This window comes from Rhamphochromis sp. 'chilingali' (genome assembly GCF_963969265.1).
Source record: "Rhamphochromis sp. 'chilingali' genome assembly, chromosome: 8".
NCBI classification, from domain to species: Eukaryota; Metazoa; Chordata; class Actinopteri; order Cichliformes; family Cichlidae; genus Rhamphochromis; species Rhamphochromis sp. 'chilingali'.
In genome coordinates this window covers 5,945,477-5,962,034 of record NC_137935.1, presented here as the reverse complement: position 1 = coordinate 5,962,034, position 16,558 = coordinate 5,945,477, and the positions used below count along the sequence as shown (strand labels likewise).

Below are 16,558 nucleotides of genomic sequence, written 5' to 3'. Positions count from 1 at the left end.
TTATGTGTCCCACGAGACACAGGAGAAAAAAAATATAATGCCAGGGCTTTTTTTCCCCTTGGAGTGGAGTGGATGCCCACTCTTTGTTGTGGTTAGTTTGTTTTGGGGGGCTGCAGACATATTTGTGCACATCCATTCCGGTAGATTTATCAATCTCCTTCCAGGAATATGCTGAGATTTGTGAGTCCTGATCGGGACTATTTAATGGAGCTGTCAGTAAAACACATAAGAGTTTCAGTTAAACTGACACGACAATTCTCAATGGTTTGACATTTTGAATGTATCGTATCAAATTGTATTGCATTGTATCGTATTTTGTGGTATCATATCATCATATCCTAGTCTATGACATCACATCATATTGTATCACATTAGGTCATATTGCACTGTAGAGCAGCGGTCCCCAACCTTTTTCGCGCCACGGACCGGTTCATGCCTGACAATATTTTCACGGACCAGCCTTTAAAGTGTTGCGGATAAATACAACAAAATAAAACTAGTACCGGTACCGTAAAAAAGAAGATTTATTCATAACACACGTGAAAAGACCCAGGAAAACCGAGTTAACGATAAAAACGATAACAAAATAACGCTCAAAACCGATAAAAACCCTGAAAACCTGTCATGAAACGCTGTGTGGCAGGCAGGAGATGAGGACTCAAAGTGCAGGACTCAGACTCAGGGGATGAACTCAAAATCACAGCCTTTTTTTGCTGATCACAGAAAAACGAGCATACAAAGTAAAATAGGCTAAACTGGGAAACAATGAACTAAAACACAGGGAGATCCACACAGCATGAGGGACGACGCGACACTGACTCAGAGAAACACAAGGGTTTAAATACACTGGGAAGTAACGAGGGGAATGAGACACAGAAGGAGAGCACAGCTGGGAGAAATCAGAACTGACGAGACAAGGGAGCAAAGTAGGATACACTCACATGAGACACAGACCTTCAAAGTAAAACAGGAATTAGCACAGATGCAAACTAGCCAAGGGAGACAGAGCAACTAAGAAACACAGAGGGCAGCTACTAAATACTCAGAGAACTAAACAGAATACAAGAAAACCAAACTAAGACACTACACTAAAGAATAAGCTGGGACAACAAAGAGAACTAAGAACATAATACAGAAAACTCAGAGGCACAAGAAACTCAAAACACTGGGTCACTGACCCAGGACCGTGACGAAACCATACATTTCACACCTGAGCCTCAACTCTCGCGGCCCGGTACCAAACAACTCACGGACCGGTACCGGTCCGAGGCCCGGGGGTTGGGGACCGCTGCTGTATAGTACAGGGGTGGGCATTTCCAGGCCTCGAGGGCCGGCGTCCTGCAGGTTTTAGATCTCACACTGGGTCAACACACCTGAATCAAATGATTAGTTCATTACCAGGCTTCTGGAGAACTTCAAGACATGTTGAGGAGGTAATTTAGCCATTTGAATCAGCTGTGTTGGATCAAGGACACATCGAAAACCTGCAGGACACCGGCACTCGAGGCCTGGAGTTGCCTACCCCTGGTATAGTATGATATGTTGTCATATGACATTGCATCATATTTCATTCTGTTACATGGTAATGTGTCTCATTGTGAGGCATCTTACAGTATTGCACTATGTTATCTCATATTGTTTCACATTGCATCATATCTGTGGCAGACAGGTGTGCCAAACTGACAAATGAGACTTTTTCTTTTTTTACTCCAAGATCCTTTGAATTGAAGATCATTTAACTGGATTTCATGAGTGGGACAACACCGCACACATTCTCTGTCTATATATGAGCCCCCTGCACTGCAAGCTGTTTGTTTTCGTTTTATGCCCCATCCCAGCCCCCTTTTTCAATTCATTCACCTCTCATTAGTGCATGGGGATCTGCAGTCCTCAAGGCATTCACACTATTGAGATCCTGTTTCTCTTTAAACTTTATTCTACCTTATTCTAGTTGCTCCGACCTTTGCTGGTCAACTACTCCCTCAGTTTTCAGCCGATTTCCACATTTAAACTTTAATCTGTTCTGCTCCATGCTAATGCCAGCTCTTTTGGTGCTCATACCTTTCATACTTTTTGAGATATTAAGCTTTTTTATGCCATTTTTTGGCAAATCCCGCTTATGACAAAAAAAATTGCAGTAAACAGTTCAACTTTTTTTTAAACTCTTTTCAACACAAATTTCAGCTTTTTCACCTCTTTTCAGCAGAATTTTCCATTTTTCAATACTTTCCAGCACAAATTCCTGCTTCTTTAGCTGTTTTCACTGCAAACTTCAGCTTCTTTACCTCTTTTCAGCAGAAATTCTGCTAATTCACGTCTTTCTTTCTTGACTCTCTTCAGTGTAGTCTTTCAAATAAAGACGTTTTCAGCGGAGTTCAGCTTCTACACAGTGTTTTCAGCGGAGTTCTCCTTCTGCTGTTTTCAGATTCCACTACACAGCATTCACACTGCATTTTTGCAGGAAATGCAACTTTTTCTAGTTTTAATACTGGGAACGTTAAGCCATACTCAAGCCCAAACATTGGTAAATTTCAGAAAAATCACACCGTCATATTTTACACTGTTGACTGTGTCCAAATGGCGGGGAAAGGCGTTCTTCAGACAGAGGATAGAAAATGCAGGTGGAAGTATGTGTGAGTTTATTAGTGATATTATTCAAAACCATGGGCTACACATCCTGCAAACTTTGTACTAAGGGACCGCTAAGTTAAAAAACTGGCTAATTTCAGACACAGCTGAAGTGGGCGTGCGATCTCACATGCCCTTCTGCTCGGTGATGTTCAGAAAAGGTCAGGGCAGCAGCATGTGTGAAAAAAGCATTAGACAGACAGACAGAGGTAAAAAAAAAAAAAAAAAAAGCAGACACACTCCAAAGTTTATATATAGCAAGGTGAAAGGTCATAAGTTGCTGCTTTTTATATATATCAACATATGCCACAACCTTAGGGACCGGGAATGACACACAACAACACAGGCATGCAGGCACATCCGCACACACACACACACACACACACACACACACACACACACACACACACACACACACACACACACAAACAATTAATGTATGAATCTATAATTTTAAGATCTCAATTTTCTGTGGACTATTGTCTAAATTATATTTTGCTCGACAATATTACTTATTTAAATGTTTCATGTAAAGGCGCATTGAAGCGACGTAACAGAGTACAAGAAGAGAGGGAGGGAGGCGGAACTTAGAGTCTCACTTAGTGACGGTTACTCTCTCTCTGGCTCACTCTCTCCCTCTCACTCCGTCTGTGTGTGCATGTGTGTGTTTGGCTGTGTGTGTGTCTCAGTCTGCCGGCTGTTGTCGCTGTGCTCACACTGTTTGGTACTTTCACAGCCACTGTGCCATCTGTCCGAGCATTTTTCGCGGAGGTTGAATGAAACTAAACGAGTTTTCGTCCCCCTATCTGGATAGTCTCCTTTTTTGGGAACTGACTCCAAGACTCCAGGAACCTAAACGTGAGTACAGCATCGCATCGTTTAATGACGAGCGTCTTTACCGCTCTATTTGCGCTTTGCTTTAAATGCAAGTGAAACTGTCTTCTACAACAGAAAACTAGAACTGAGCTCGGTCGTTGAGGATTTTTCCTGATAGATCATTAGATCACCGTTTTCACATCCTGTAACACAGACATCGCGACAAAGTTTAGCGTCTGCATTAAATAGTGATATAAAAAACTAGAATTCTTGATGCACAGAAATAAAATAAAGGGAGATTTTACTATTCATATTCACGGTTTTTGCTGTTTCCTTTTTATTGTCAACTTCCCAACATCCCATCCACTCTGGGTGTTATTTTTTGTGATCCCATTAACCTGTAGCAGCGGGAAATCAGCTGAGCTGGCACCACTGACATTGCGGTACAGCAGGCACTAGTGTCCCTGCCACAGCTCCAGGGGTAATGAGAGCAGACAATTAATAAATTATCAGATTGAACGATTAAATCGGCTGTTTGTGTCACTGAATCCCTCCAGCTCCATATTACTCTGGGAGCGACCATGCACTGTTTGTGATGTTGCAGAACCAGCTTGGGCACTGTCAAGAACCGTTCTGAGTGCAGTTTATTGTGTGCTGAAGCAGACTGGGAGCGTTCTGTAATGAGTTTGTGAACTTTAAAGGGGGATGCCTGTACTAGTAAAGCCCGTAGCTCATTTATCACCCCTAGCAGAAAATGTCTCAGTTGTGCATAAATGAATAATAATATTGTCCTTTTTCACTTTAAAAAGGACAATGGAGAGTGTGCATTAGTTAGTATTACAGTACCAAAGTCTGCTGTTCAAATGACAAATATCACACAGAGGTTACATCTAATGCAAACAGACTGCTTCTAGCAGAGAAAACAGTAGATTGGTCCTTAATTCATGCATTCTTCAGCCTACTTAGGATCTTTACAGGAAAAAAGTGTGTTGAGGCGACTACTGTGTTATATAAATAAACTTGAATTAAACTCAATTGAATCTGTCACATGCAGATGATAACAAAAGAAAATAAAACATAAGTGTCAGAGTCAGAGGTGATCTGAGCACAGCGTGCTGTAGGTTCACCTCTGAGTGTTGTGTGTGTCAGTCTGAAATTCACTGCTTGTAATTCTTATCATTTAAAAGAAGAATTTGAGGATTTATTCACTAATCAATAATCTTCCACTTATTGTAGTGTATCTTAAAAAGAACAAGAAGCTATGAAAACTATGAGGATGAATGACCAATGATGAATTATTGATTTATGCTAAGCGTGATGAATGATCTTCACATGCAGAAGTGATTTTCTTGCTCTCAGTTCCTGAAAGGTATCAATACTTTGTTTTTAACTGAACATTTTGAGATCAATTATATGCATTTACAAAAATATCTGTGTATGAAAATCTACAATGACTTCTGCACTTTCATTAGACACTCGAGCAGCTGAGCCACCTCAGGCAGAGAGAGGGAGAGAGAGACACAGGGACAGCGATCTCGGAGAAAATGTCATGCTTCACTAGGATGCGGGGAGATGTTTCGATGGACCTTAATGGTCTTTTTTAGTCGAAAATCGAAACCATGAATCCTCTGTTCCTCCTGAAGAATTCCTGTTTTCTACTTCTACAGTTGTAATGTTAAAATCAATAGGATCTCATCTTCTTCTCCCCTGTGTCTGCACCGCCCCCCCTCCCCTGTTTTCTCTTTCCTCGGTGAAGATGGATACAGTCAGTCTGTCCCTCTCTTTCACGTATTTCATCTTTCCCTCTTTTTCCTTTCCTGGTTTCCTGCTTCACTGGCTCATTAACCTAAAGTGTATTACAAAGCAGTGAGGGGGAAATTACATTTATTTTTAAATGATCCATTAAATTTAAATGCAATTCTCCCTCATTTCTGTATTGGTGCATGATTTAAAACATTGCAAGTAAACATCCCCTCCTCATTCTTGACCCCTGTCACCTCACCGGAAAGATAATCTGTGCAGGTTTAGCTCCGACCTTCAAGGCAGATGGATGACTGTGGTTAGCCGAGCGCCAGCTTTACTTACCTGAAGTTCCTTTTTCCACCACTTCACGCCCTCTCCTTTCACCCTTAGTCCAGATGAATCTCTCCTCTCCTTCCTTCTTCAAGGTTCAAGGTTTCCCTTAGAAGTCAGATTTTGATGTGACCTTTAAAAAACCCTGAACACTGAACAAAAACCCACTTACATCTGACTTTTGTCTTCAGTGTGAAATTGTATAATAGGGATTCAGTCCGGGTCAAATGACTCTGCAGCTGTCACAGTTATTAGCGGTTCCAGCTCAGATCAGCAATGATAGAAACATGACACCCAGGTTTTGACCCCCTTTTCACGCTGTGATGGGCGTTTGTGTTGTCATTCTGTCTTAACTTATCCAACTCTGTCATCTCAGCCCCAAATTCCATCAGTCTCCATTAAAGCAGCAAACTAACATTGTTTAGTCAGCCCTGAAGCTGAAGAGACTAAAGTAAAAAACACCAAAAACGTAACCACAGTAACACTATCAGTGGACTCTATGTGGCTCAGTAGAGTTTACTGATCTTATTTTCAGGTTGTTTGTGAGGTTAAAACACAGCTGAAAAACAACCGTCTAACTCATCTTGTGAATATCTTTTACAAATTAAAAAAAAAAAGCATATATGGCACACCTGTCAGTGCATGTGTGCCATAGTTTTTATGATTGCCAACAATATTTAGTTCACTGGATGGATTAAGATTGGCACAAACACAGTGTTTGGTGCTTTTAGGGTTTAGAGTATGGGCTATTCTTCACTTTTCCAACAACTCTAGCAAGTCACAGCTTTCACTCATCTGTGTAAAACGTCAAAGAGGATTAAGAAAATTGGATTAAGAAATGTGATTCAAGTAAAGGTGATGTGGGACGAAGAGCTGAGAAATGAGTAGACAGGACAGAGTTTTTAAAGGACAGGAGAAACAAAACTGAGATTAAAGTAGGTGAGGTCAAAGGGAGTGGAAAGTGGAAGATGGATGTTAGGATGAGGACTGGAGGATAAAAAAAGAACTTCAGAGGTGGGTTAATGTGAACGAGATAGCAGTGAAGGTGTAATTGGTCTCCAGAGGAGCTCTGATAAGCAGCACTTAAGAGCCTTTGTGGTTAAGTAATCACTGTGATTAACGGCTACAGCGCTGGAGAACGACACTAACAAGTAGCCTGACTGTAGGATCGCCACCCACCGTGGTAAATTATCACATTATATTGAAACATAACAGTGTTGTGGTGTGGTTTCCTCTCCAGTTTTTTGCAATTTTCTGAAAAGACTTAGACTTCAGATCCTCACTTCAGATCCTGCGTGGATCTGAAGTGAGGATTTAAATGCAGCTTTACATCAGAACTCTTATTTATCTGAGTTTGTGGCTCATCACAGAATTGCTTGGTCATTGCTTCACACTTCATTTTATATTTGCATATTATGTGTTAACTATCTTGGTACAACATCTTCTCTGGTTCCTTTGGCCCCACACTTACTGCTTTTTCACACATGTACAGAGGAGGAAGTTTGTTCTGCTCCACCAGCATTTGACAACATTTGTCTGCAGTGCTTGTGTGGCAGATTAGAAGTGTGTTTCCATGCAGTGCCATTATCCTGTGAATAGCTTTTAGCGCATCCAACTGAACAACTACCCACCATTATGGGCCAGTTATGTGTTGGTTGTTTTTACAAATGGGGTAAAATTAACTGGCAGGCAGTGGAATAAAGCCTTACTTTATTCCTCTAATGGTGGGCGTTTCCTTTAATGATACAACATCACATGAAAACTGTTAATAGAGTCAGTGTGCAGCTGACATACTAAAATGAGGTAAAAGATGTGTCTTGCTATTTAGAAATCAGAAAGGTCAAGATTTTTTACCCTCTACTAATGTCACGGTCCTGTGTCGGTGACCCAGTGTTTTGTGTTATTGTTAATCTTAGATTTCATCATGGTTCATCATTTTTGTTTATGGTTCAGTATTTCTAGCTCTAGAGTTCTTTTTTGTTTTGTGATTTCTAGTTCTTGGGTTTTGTTCCTGTGGCCCTCATGTTTAGTGCAGGTTTAGTTCTGTCTTCATGTTTATTTTCTTGCTCCCCGGTCAGTCGTGTGTCATGTCGGAGTTTGTCACTCATGTCTCTGTGCTCCGTGTTCAATCTGTTGAGTGTCAGGTCCATGCCTGTCGTGTTTTTCCTGTTTTATTTTGATAGTCCCTGTCCTGTGTGCAGTGTGCCTGGTTTTGCTTCCCTTGTCTCGTTGGGTCTGATTTGTCCCAGTTGTGTTACCACCTGTTCCCCATCCTCTCATTGCCCTCATCATGTTGTGTTTTTCCTCTGTGCTTCTGGTAACGTTCTGGTTCTCTGTTTCCTGGTTTTGTTTTTTAGTTTCTCAGTTTTCCAGTTTAAGTTTTGTGTTTCTAGTTTAGCTTTCCTGTATTTCATATTTGAATGTTCCCCTGCAAGAAAGCTGCTGCTTTTAGTTAATTATTCTCTCTCCGAGTCCTGTGTTGAGGTCCTAGACACAGCAAACCCTGACAATTAACCTGATTGTTTTATGTAGGCTTATATATTGATGCTGATGATCTAGTTATTGAATCGGGGGAATGTGTGCATGCAAAGTTTTACAGTGTTTATGTGCTTTGTGAGTGAGAGTTGGGCAGGATGGCTTTTATACTATGTTTACATCAACCAAGGAGGCGATGTTTCTGGTAGCGTTTGTGTACATGTTTGTAAACACGATAGCTTTGAATAAATCAATGTTAACAGTCCATTAAAATTCGGCTGACGTCCACCAAGATATTCTGATTTATTGGTTGAAAATTGACAAAAAGCCTTATAACTTAGAGACTATGTTTCTTACAAGTGTGGTGTGCATTGTCAACACATTGAAAGGACTGTATAAAGATTTAAAATGTGTCACATGTGACCTCTGACCTCTCCTTCAAGGCCAATATCTTTAAAGAAAGTCTTGCCAAGAGAAAATGACTGAGCTGCCTATTAGTTAAAAATGTTCTGAATGTATTATATAATAAACACAATCAATACAGATGATCTATCACCTACTCTACATAATGTTTGTGTAATCAAAATAAATGTGTCATGCTAGGCTAAAGTAAATACTGCCCAGAGAGTGAGCTCTCTTGTACTCTCTCTTACGCTAATACTTGGATATTTTTGTATTTTATGCCTTTGTTAGCTGTTTTAATGCTCCGTGTATCTGCCCATGGTGTGCAGATGCAATTCAGGAAGTACCTAAATTGGTTACACAGCATCTTTTCTCCCATGAGATCAATTTTTGTGCCTGTTCCCTGACAGAATAAACCTACAACTAAAGTATAAGTGATGCATTTTGTGCTGTTTGATCAACACTTAAACCAACATTATTATACAGACAATCAACAACTTTTTAGAATACAGACAATAACATGTGAGTTTGTTTACTGGCCACGATGTACAGACTGAACATTTTCGGTAGATAGATAGCAACCTGTGGGTTCACAGCGTGCCTAATTGGACGATTGTTCTGGAGATGGCATGTGCCACAGTCCTGGTTTTTAATTAGGGGGGTGACTCATAAACGAGTGTGCGTAGTAGTGCTTTGTGTCACACCTATAAATCCACCCACTCTCACCCACGCTGAGACTGGTCCGGTGCCACGTGTAGCTACTTGTTTAATTGGAAGTCCCTGTGCAGAGTTTTGTTTTTGGCCAGTGCAATTTGCTGTGCTTGCTTTTGCTTTCCTGTAGTCAAGAGCTCATTTGCAGGAGCAACAACACCTATGACTAATTTATGCTTTGTTGGTTGTCAAGATAATTATTTGTCTGTTTTTTCCACAGTGTATCGGAAATATCAATATATCTTTAAGCAATAGAGGGTTTGTAACTTGCGTTAGTCATTTATTGAACAATATTTTAAATATTAGCTGGTCCAACATTAGTGGTTTGCCATTTTACTGCCTCATTACTTCATCAACTGAGTGAGATGAATTAGATGAAGCCTATTATTTTCTAATTATGAAGATAAGGGCAAAAAATGTAATAACCCTTAATTAGATGTTGGACAAGAATTAATATGGTTATAAAGTTTTGTGTTAGTTACAGAATTTCATTGTTTTGGAAATCTATGCAGCAACAACAACAAAAAGACAAAGGAAAACGAGATAAAACTTTATTTGCCGTTCTTATTCGTGCTGTCTTGTTCTTTTAAACCCTGTCTGTGGTGAGACTGGTCTTGCCCTGGGAAAATATGAATAACTCGAATAACCACTGAGGTTAAACCTTGTGTGACTGGCCTGGTGTGTTTTCAGTTGCTTTAAGAACAGTACCAGGGAATATTGCATGACTTGCATCTGCATAACAAAACATTTGTTGTTAGAAGGTGGTTAAGTGAGGAATCCATGTTGTATGAATAAAAATGCAGTTTTCCCATGCACCGCAGTTGAAATCCACACAAATGAGACTTATTATAGGCCCTATAGTGTTCGTATTTTTTACATTATAAATGCAGATCCCCACTTTTTCCACACTAAACTCTGGTTATGGTTGATGCAATGGTCACTGCTTGTATGACTTGTGAAATCAACACAGTGTCACAACTCACAAGTACAGTCTTTTTGGAAACAAGAAGTGTTTCATAGAGTTTTTAGTACTCTGCAGAATACCTAATCTTTTCCATGTGTTGCAATAATTTCCATTTGTGCCATTTGGCAATCATTTTGGGTCCCTGCATTTATAAATTGCAGAGACAGACCAGCTTGCAAACCCATCCCTTGTGCAGGTTACAAAAATTTGAACACATAGAGCAAACAAAAAACAAACAAACAAACAAAAAGGCAAGAATAACAACACAACACTCTGACATAGCTAGTTTGAAAAACCTGTTCGGGAAGGCCAATGTTTGAGTAATGATAACTTACCCATAACCCTAACCCCTAACGCTAACCGTGCATTGGGTAAACAAATTGGATAAATAAATACATTTTCAAGGCCTCATACAATTTCATGTTTGTCTGGCCAAACAATGACCATCAGGCCATCAGGGCAATGCTTTGGCCAGTCAAAAGTCCAGAGAGTGCTGTTGCAGTTATAGAAGAACATGCTGTTATTTAAACTTTTTTAGGCCTTAAAATGCATTATTACTATTTAGACTGGATTTCCTGGTTCCTGTTACATTTCATCAGAAGCTACTGGCATCTCAGATAACCTCAAGCTGTCTTTAGTATCTGTCCTGATTTGCTTTGTGAATAAATGCTGTTTGCTTTCGCTTTAGCTGCTTGGTTAGGGTTTGGGAAAGATCAGGGTTTGGCTTTTTTTTATGCTGCATGTTTAAAAGTGATGCTAGCTTCTACATTACAGACCAAAAGGAACTAAGGGATACATAGTGTACATAAGTGATAAGAATGGGATTAGACCTGTGTTACAGTACTGTGGATATCTCTGACATGCAAAGGGTTTTAGCAGAATGGCAGTGTCTTGACTGTTGTGCAAATGATAATAATTTTATCTGCCAGCACCTCAAACAAAAGACCACCACACACAAACCACTGTCCTGTTTAAAATTGTGTTGTGTTTTGTGGTGTTGTGTTGTGTCTCCAGCCACTTCCACTAAGTGAGGTTGTTCCTGATCACGCGTTACTGAGTGGCAGTTCAAGTTTGTGGCTCCTTTTTTTTAAATGGAAAAAAAGACACCCTGGCATGTACATATTTTGAAGGCCTTCCTGGAACATTGCTGTGTGAGTTTAGTAACGTAATGCAATGGAGCGCATCTCTGTGTGTCGACCGAGAGGGAAATTTAAACAGGAGAGGACAAAGGGAAACGAAGGAGGGACACACAGACACAGAGTTTAAATGTGTGTTTGTGTCTGACGACACTTGTAAATGAACCAGGTTGTGCTGAGGTCACTGCTGTCTGTCAGTAAACACTGTTAGCCCTGTTAGGCAGACACACACACACCTTCACACACATACTAATGTTTCCACTGAGGAGACAGCAGCACCTGTGGCAACCATTAGAGCAGTTTCAGATGGTCGATAACCATCTAACCATCACGCCGGGTTTTTTTTTCCCCATTAAATGTTGAGCTCTCTCCACTTCTACAATATCAATGCCACCTCTATTTCTCCTCCATTGTGTTTATCTCCTTTTTTCCTCCCAGGTTAACTTTTTCCGCTCTTTCTTCTTGTTCATCTTCAGTCTCCTGCATCTCTTCTATTGCTCTATCTCTATCGTTTGTCCAGATAACATTACCAAAAACTCCTTTTCTAACCATTTAGCCGTACACACTTTCTATCTCTCATAGTATCTCTTTATCTTTTTCCACTTCTCCTGTCTCCTCTTCCAGTTTATTCATCTATTTGTCTTTCATTTTCTGTTCATCAATAGTTTTCTTCTTACCCATTCTTCTACTTTGTCTTCATGTTTCTTAATTTCAGTAACTCATATGATCCTGACTTAGACAATCTGATGATGTCAGAAAAATTAAAGTGCAGGAAAGGAGAAGCTATCCCTCTCTGAGTCACTTTGTTTCTTTCTCATATTCCCCTGTCTCTCCAAGGTTCCTCATCAGGTCTGTGGCTATTGATTGTTTTAATAATAGATTACCAAAGATGATCAGATGAAACTCTAATGATACCTGAGGAAAGAAAGTAGACTGTAGCCAGTTTACAAAAACAGAAAGAGGCCCAGAGATCAAAATAGAAGACATAATGGATGAATGATGTGCCTATATGGACAGGTTTAGGTTTATATTTTGTGGGAGGAAGGCTTGTGCATGAGCATGCTCTCATTTTGTTATACAATATGAATGCAAAATGCAGGTGCCTCTTAATACTTTGATTTTAAATGTTTAGTTAATAGTGTATTTTTTAATATATAAATTGAACAAAATTTTGGATTGATTAGTATCTGAGAATTGATTTTTGGCAACCCTAATTGTTACAACTCTAGCAGGTTTCGCGTTGTGTAGGTGTGTCCCGAGGAGCCAGTGGACAGCTGGCTTCATGCAGCAATCAGCCACACAGCAGTATATAACCTTGTGAAGAGCTTCTCAGTCAGTGTTCGGACTAGTCTTGGCTGGTGACTTTTAATGGCATATTCTGCTTATTTTTACTAAGCTTGGAGGTTTCTTTGGGCTGCTAGTGAGTAGCAGGTATTTGCTGGCAGCAGAAGCATACCTTTTAATTTGGTTAACCATCTCTTTTGCCTATCGTTAGGATATTTTAGTTTGTGGATGGCTTTTGTTTAGTTGAAATAGTGGTGTTCCCGTATCGTTATTCTTTTTAATAAAAATCTTAATTAAACAATTTGCTCTGTTTGGCTTCGTCTTTTCCTGATCATACCATTGTTCCTCCTCTCATCCCGTAGCTTTAGTCTTGAGGACGGAACAATAATGATCAATTACAGAGTGCTCACTTACTTGCTATCATCACTAGCTCTATTTCCAGAAACGCTCAGATCACAACTGATCTCAGAGCAATGAAAGCAATAGCTAGGAGTAGCTGTTCCAGCATTCTGGTCTCCAAACAGTTCCTGACAAAGACCAGGGATTCATTCACAATGTGCATGAAGGCAAGCAGAGAAACAACAGGCTACTCCAGCAACAAGATGGCAGATGCTTGTGTTAGATTTCACTGGATATAACACTACAAACAAGGCTTGCCTTGCTTGCCCTGTTGGAATACCATCCATTCTAAGCATCATAAAGGAGGATTATCGATGATATGTCTGCTGGCAAATGATTTGTCAATCACAAGAACGTGTGGTTCTTAGAGAATGATTAACAGAACACAGCACTTTGACATAGCTAGTTTGAAAAACCTGTTCAGAAAGGCCAATGTTTGAGAAATGATAACTTAGCTGTAACCCTAACCCCTAACTCTAACCCTGCATTGGGTAAACAAAGGGCCAGCATGGGTAAATAAATACATTTTCAAGGCCAAATACAATTCCATGTTTGTCTGGCCAAACAATGACCATTGGGGCATCAGGGCAATGCTTTAGCCAGTCAGAAATCCTGAGAGTTTACCTTAGCAACTCCAGCAACAACATGGCAGATGCTTGTGTTAGATTTCACCGGATGTAACACAACAAGCAGGGCTTGCCTTGCTTGCCCTTTCGGAATACCATCCATTCTAAGCATCATAAAGGAGGATTATCGATGATATGTCTGCTGGCTAATGATTTGTCAAATCACAACAAGAACATGTGATGCCATAGTAAATGCACCCCTTTTCATTATATCTGGTTTAAAACACCAAGGTTATGATACAAAGACTTTATAAACCAGTGAGTGAAGTCATACTAGCTATTTCTATATGTATATCTTTTATATTGTCAGTGGATGGAGCTTTTAAGCTCAGGCTTTTATTGTAGTAAGAACCAAATCTGGGTAATCTTCATGAAGGGATCTTCAGTTATATTAATAACTTAAAGGTGGTTGTAAATTTATATAATAGTAAGTTACTTTTTACCCTTATGTCCCTATGCTTCATTATTGACTTGGTATAGACATCTTTCCCAGCGTTTCAGTTCATTTTTTAATTGACTCCAACCAATATATTGGCCGTCATTAGCTTTCTAGATATTTAGATATGACATTTATAACGGCCAGTAAGTGAAAAATTAAAAAGTAAGAAAGAGATTAGAGAAACACGTTTCAACCATGTTATGAGAGTTGATCCTGCGTTGTTTGTCCATCATTAAAAACTACGTGTTTAGAACAGTACAATAACAACAGTTAGCTGATCTGAGTCAGCTAGAGCATCAACAAGTAACTCACGACTTGTTGTAACTGTAAAACAAGTTTATTTTTAAACTGCACTTATATATTATTTAGTAAATAACCATACATGACATAAACCTTACGTCTTTGGCAGCAGGATGTCTAATTTTATGTCATGTACTTAGATCTGAGGGGAAAAAAAGCTTTTTAAGACTTCTACATATCACTCAACACCATGAACTTCAATAGAATTAACCAATCAGATGAGATGAGGCACAACAGGAAGTGCCTCAGGAAATAACCGCGTCCTCGCAGCCCACCAATGTTGGCAAACACATAGATATCGAAACTAGTGTAGACCTTCACTGACATTACGCTTTCCCCAAACACTCGCTAAACAACTTTTAGCCAACTTCTATTAACCTATTTGAATATCAGTTTACCACTGTGACACAGGCCAATGTGTCTTCATTCTCTATGTCTAAAACCTTGGTCCTCGTAATATGCAAATGAAACAAAATCTTGATATAGTTTAAAGATTTAAAGTTGGCTGAATCTGTCGGGTAAAGTTTGGGATTTACAAAGTGTCTGGTTGATAATGCTTATTGCAAATAATTTATTTCTATATGCATATATTTATTAGTTTATGTCCTCTATATGACTTTATTTAAAAGTTTTGTTTACATAGAGAGGCATGGATTCCAAACTAAGGCCCCTTTGTGTGTGTGTGTGTGTGTGTGTGTGTGTGTGTGTGTGTGTGTGTGTGTGTGTGTGTGTGTGTCTGTGTATTGTAAGCCAGCCATATCTGTCATCACTCACATACTCACTCATTTACACACCCACACATACTCTCCACTCAACAGAAATTCAGACAGTCTTACATTTGTGAGTGTGTACTTGACAAACACACACACACACACACACACACACACACACACACACACACACACACACACACACACACACACACACACACACACACACATGTCTGCCTTGCTATCCTCGTGGGGACATCCCATTGACATAATGCTTTCCCTAGTCGCTTACCCTAACCCTAACCATCAAAAATAAATGCCTAACCCTAACCCTTACCCTAAATCTAACCATAACCTAATTGTAACTCTGACACTAAAACTACATTTTGAGCGTGAAAAATGCCTTCAACCCCGTACACACACACACACACACACACACACACACACACACACACACACACACACACACACACACACACACACACACACACACACACACACACACACACACACCAGGCCTCAGTGGGATTAGTCTGACAGGCTGCCTCAGAAATGAGTGCAGGTTTTCTGCAGCCTGTTATTAAAACTGCTGACACCTCCACATCCAGACCTCCACTGGAATATCATTTGTCTGAGGTGCACTGAGCAGTGAAGGACTTAGTTTACAAATCATCATGTCACACCAGCACAGTGCAAAACACTCCCAGCATACTGCAACATACTGCTGTGTAGAAAACAATGTGAATCTCATTATTAGGTGCCTGTTTCCATACTGTTGTGGCAGAAATATTTTTTTACCAGTATAAAAGCACATCTGCTAATTCAGATGGCAGTTAATCAATGGAAATGTCTCTACAATTATCCCCGATGCATCTAAGTGTATGTGTGCCAGTGTGTCAGAAGTAACCATTGACACTGTTTTGTCTCAACACCAAAATAGTGTGAATGGTGCAAATAGCATTACTGAGGAGTTTCGATATCAATAAGCATGGGTATCATTAAAAGCCTTCTGATCCTGATTGATAAGCCGATAGACTACAAGTGTTCAGCCTTAGAGACACACGTAATTCATCTTACCTCATGTATTGGATGTAGTCTCATGTTAATTATTTGTGTATTCATGCAGACACACAAAACACTTACTGCATGTCTGAAAACAAATTAACAAGCTCTGGTCATCTGATCAAAGCCAAATTTGTCCAATAAGGCTCGATGCGGGAGGGATCACGGGAAAACATGGCACTTTTAATGAAGTCATTAATTTTCCCTGCAGGGTGTCAAGTCAAGCCTACGAAGGCTCTGACACATTGATGGCTACATGAGCACTCAAGCATGAAATGAATAGCCAAGATTAACTACCTGCAGCCTTCAACTTTCTCTCTGACTGCTTCAGGGTCTGGACTGCATTTCTTTTTACTAGTTTCTGCTTTTCTGCATTCCTGTCTCCTTCTTTTCCTCCTGAATGTGCACATTCAGTTCTTTTCCTCCTGCAAGGTGAGGATATTGAGCAAATGTGCCACATGTGCTAGCTGCATTGTCTATATTAAAACATTAGTAAATTAATGGTTTTGAGAAGTATTTCCCCTTAAAGCAAT

At 39.8% G+C, this 16,558-nt stretch overlaps 1 protein-coding gene across 1 annotated transcript in view; it reads left to right on the top strand.

Moving 5' to 3' along the window:
- The first annotated feature begins 3,276 nt into the window (after positions 1–3,276).
- Positions 3,277–16,558, top strand: part of gpr4 (G protein-coupled receptor 4) — a 50,515-nt gene continuing 37,233 nt past the window's right edge. The window contains exon 1 of the mRNA XM_080889801.1: positions 3,277–3,486. The gene's annotated coding sequence lies outside the window, so the exon portion shown is untranslated. The remainder of the gene's footprint in view (positions 3,487–16,558) is intronic.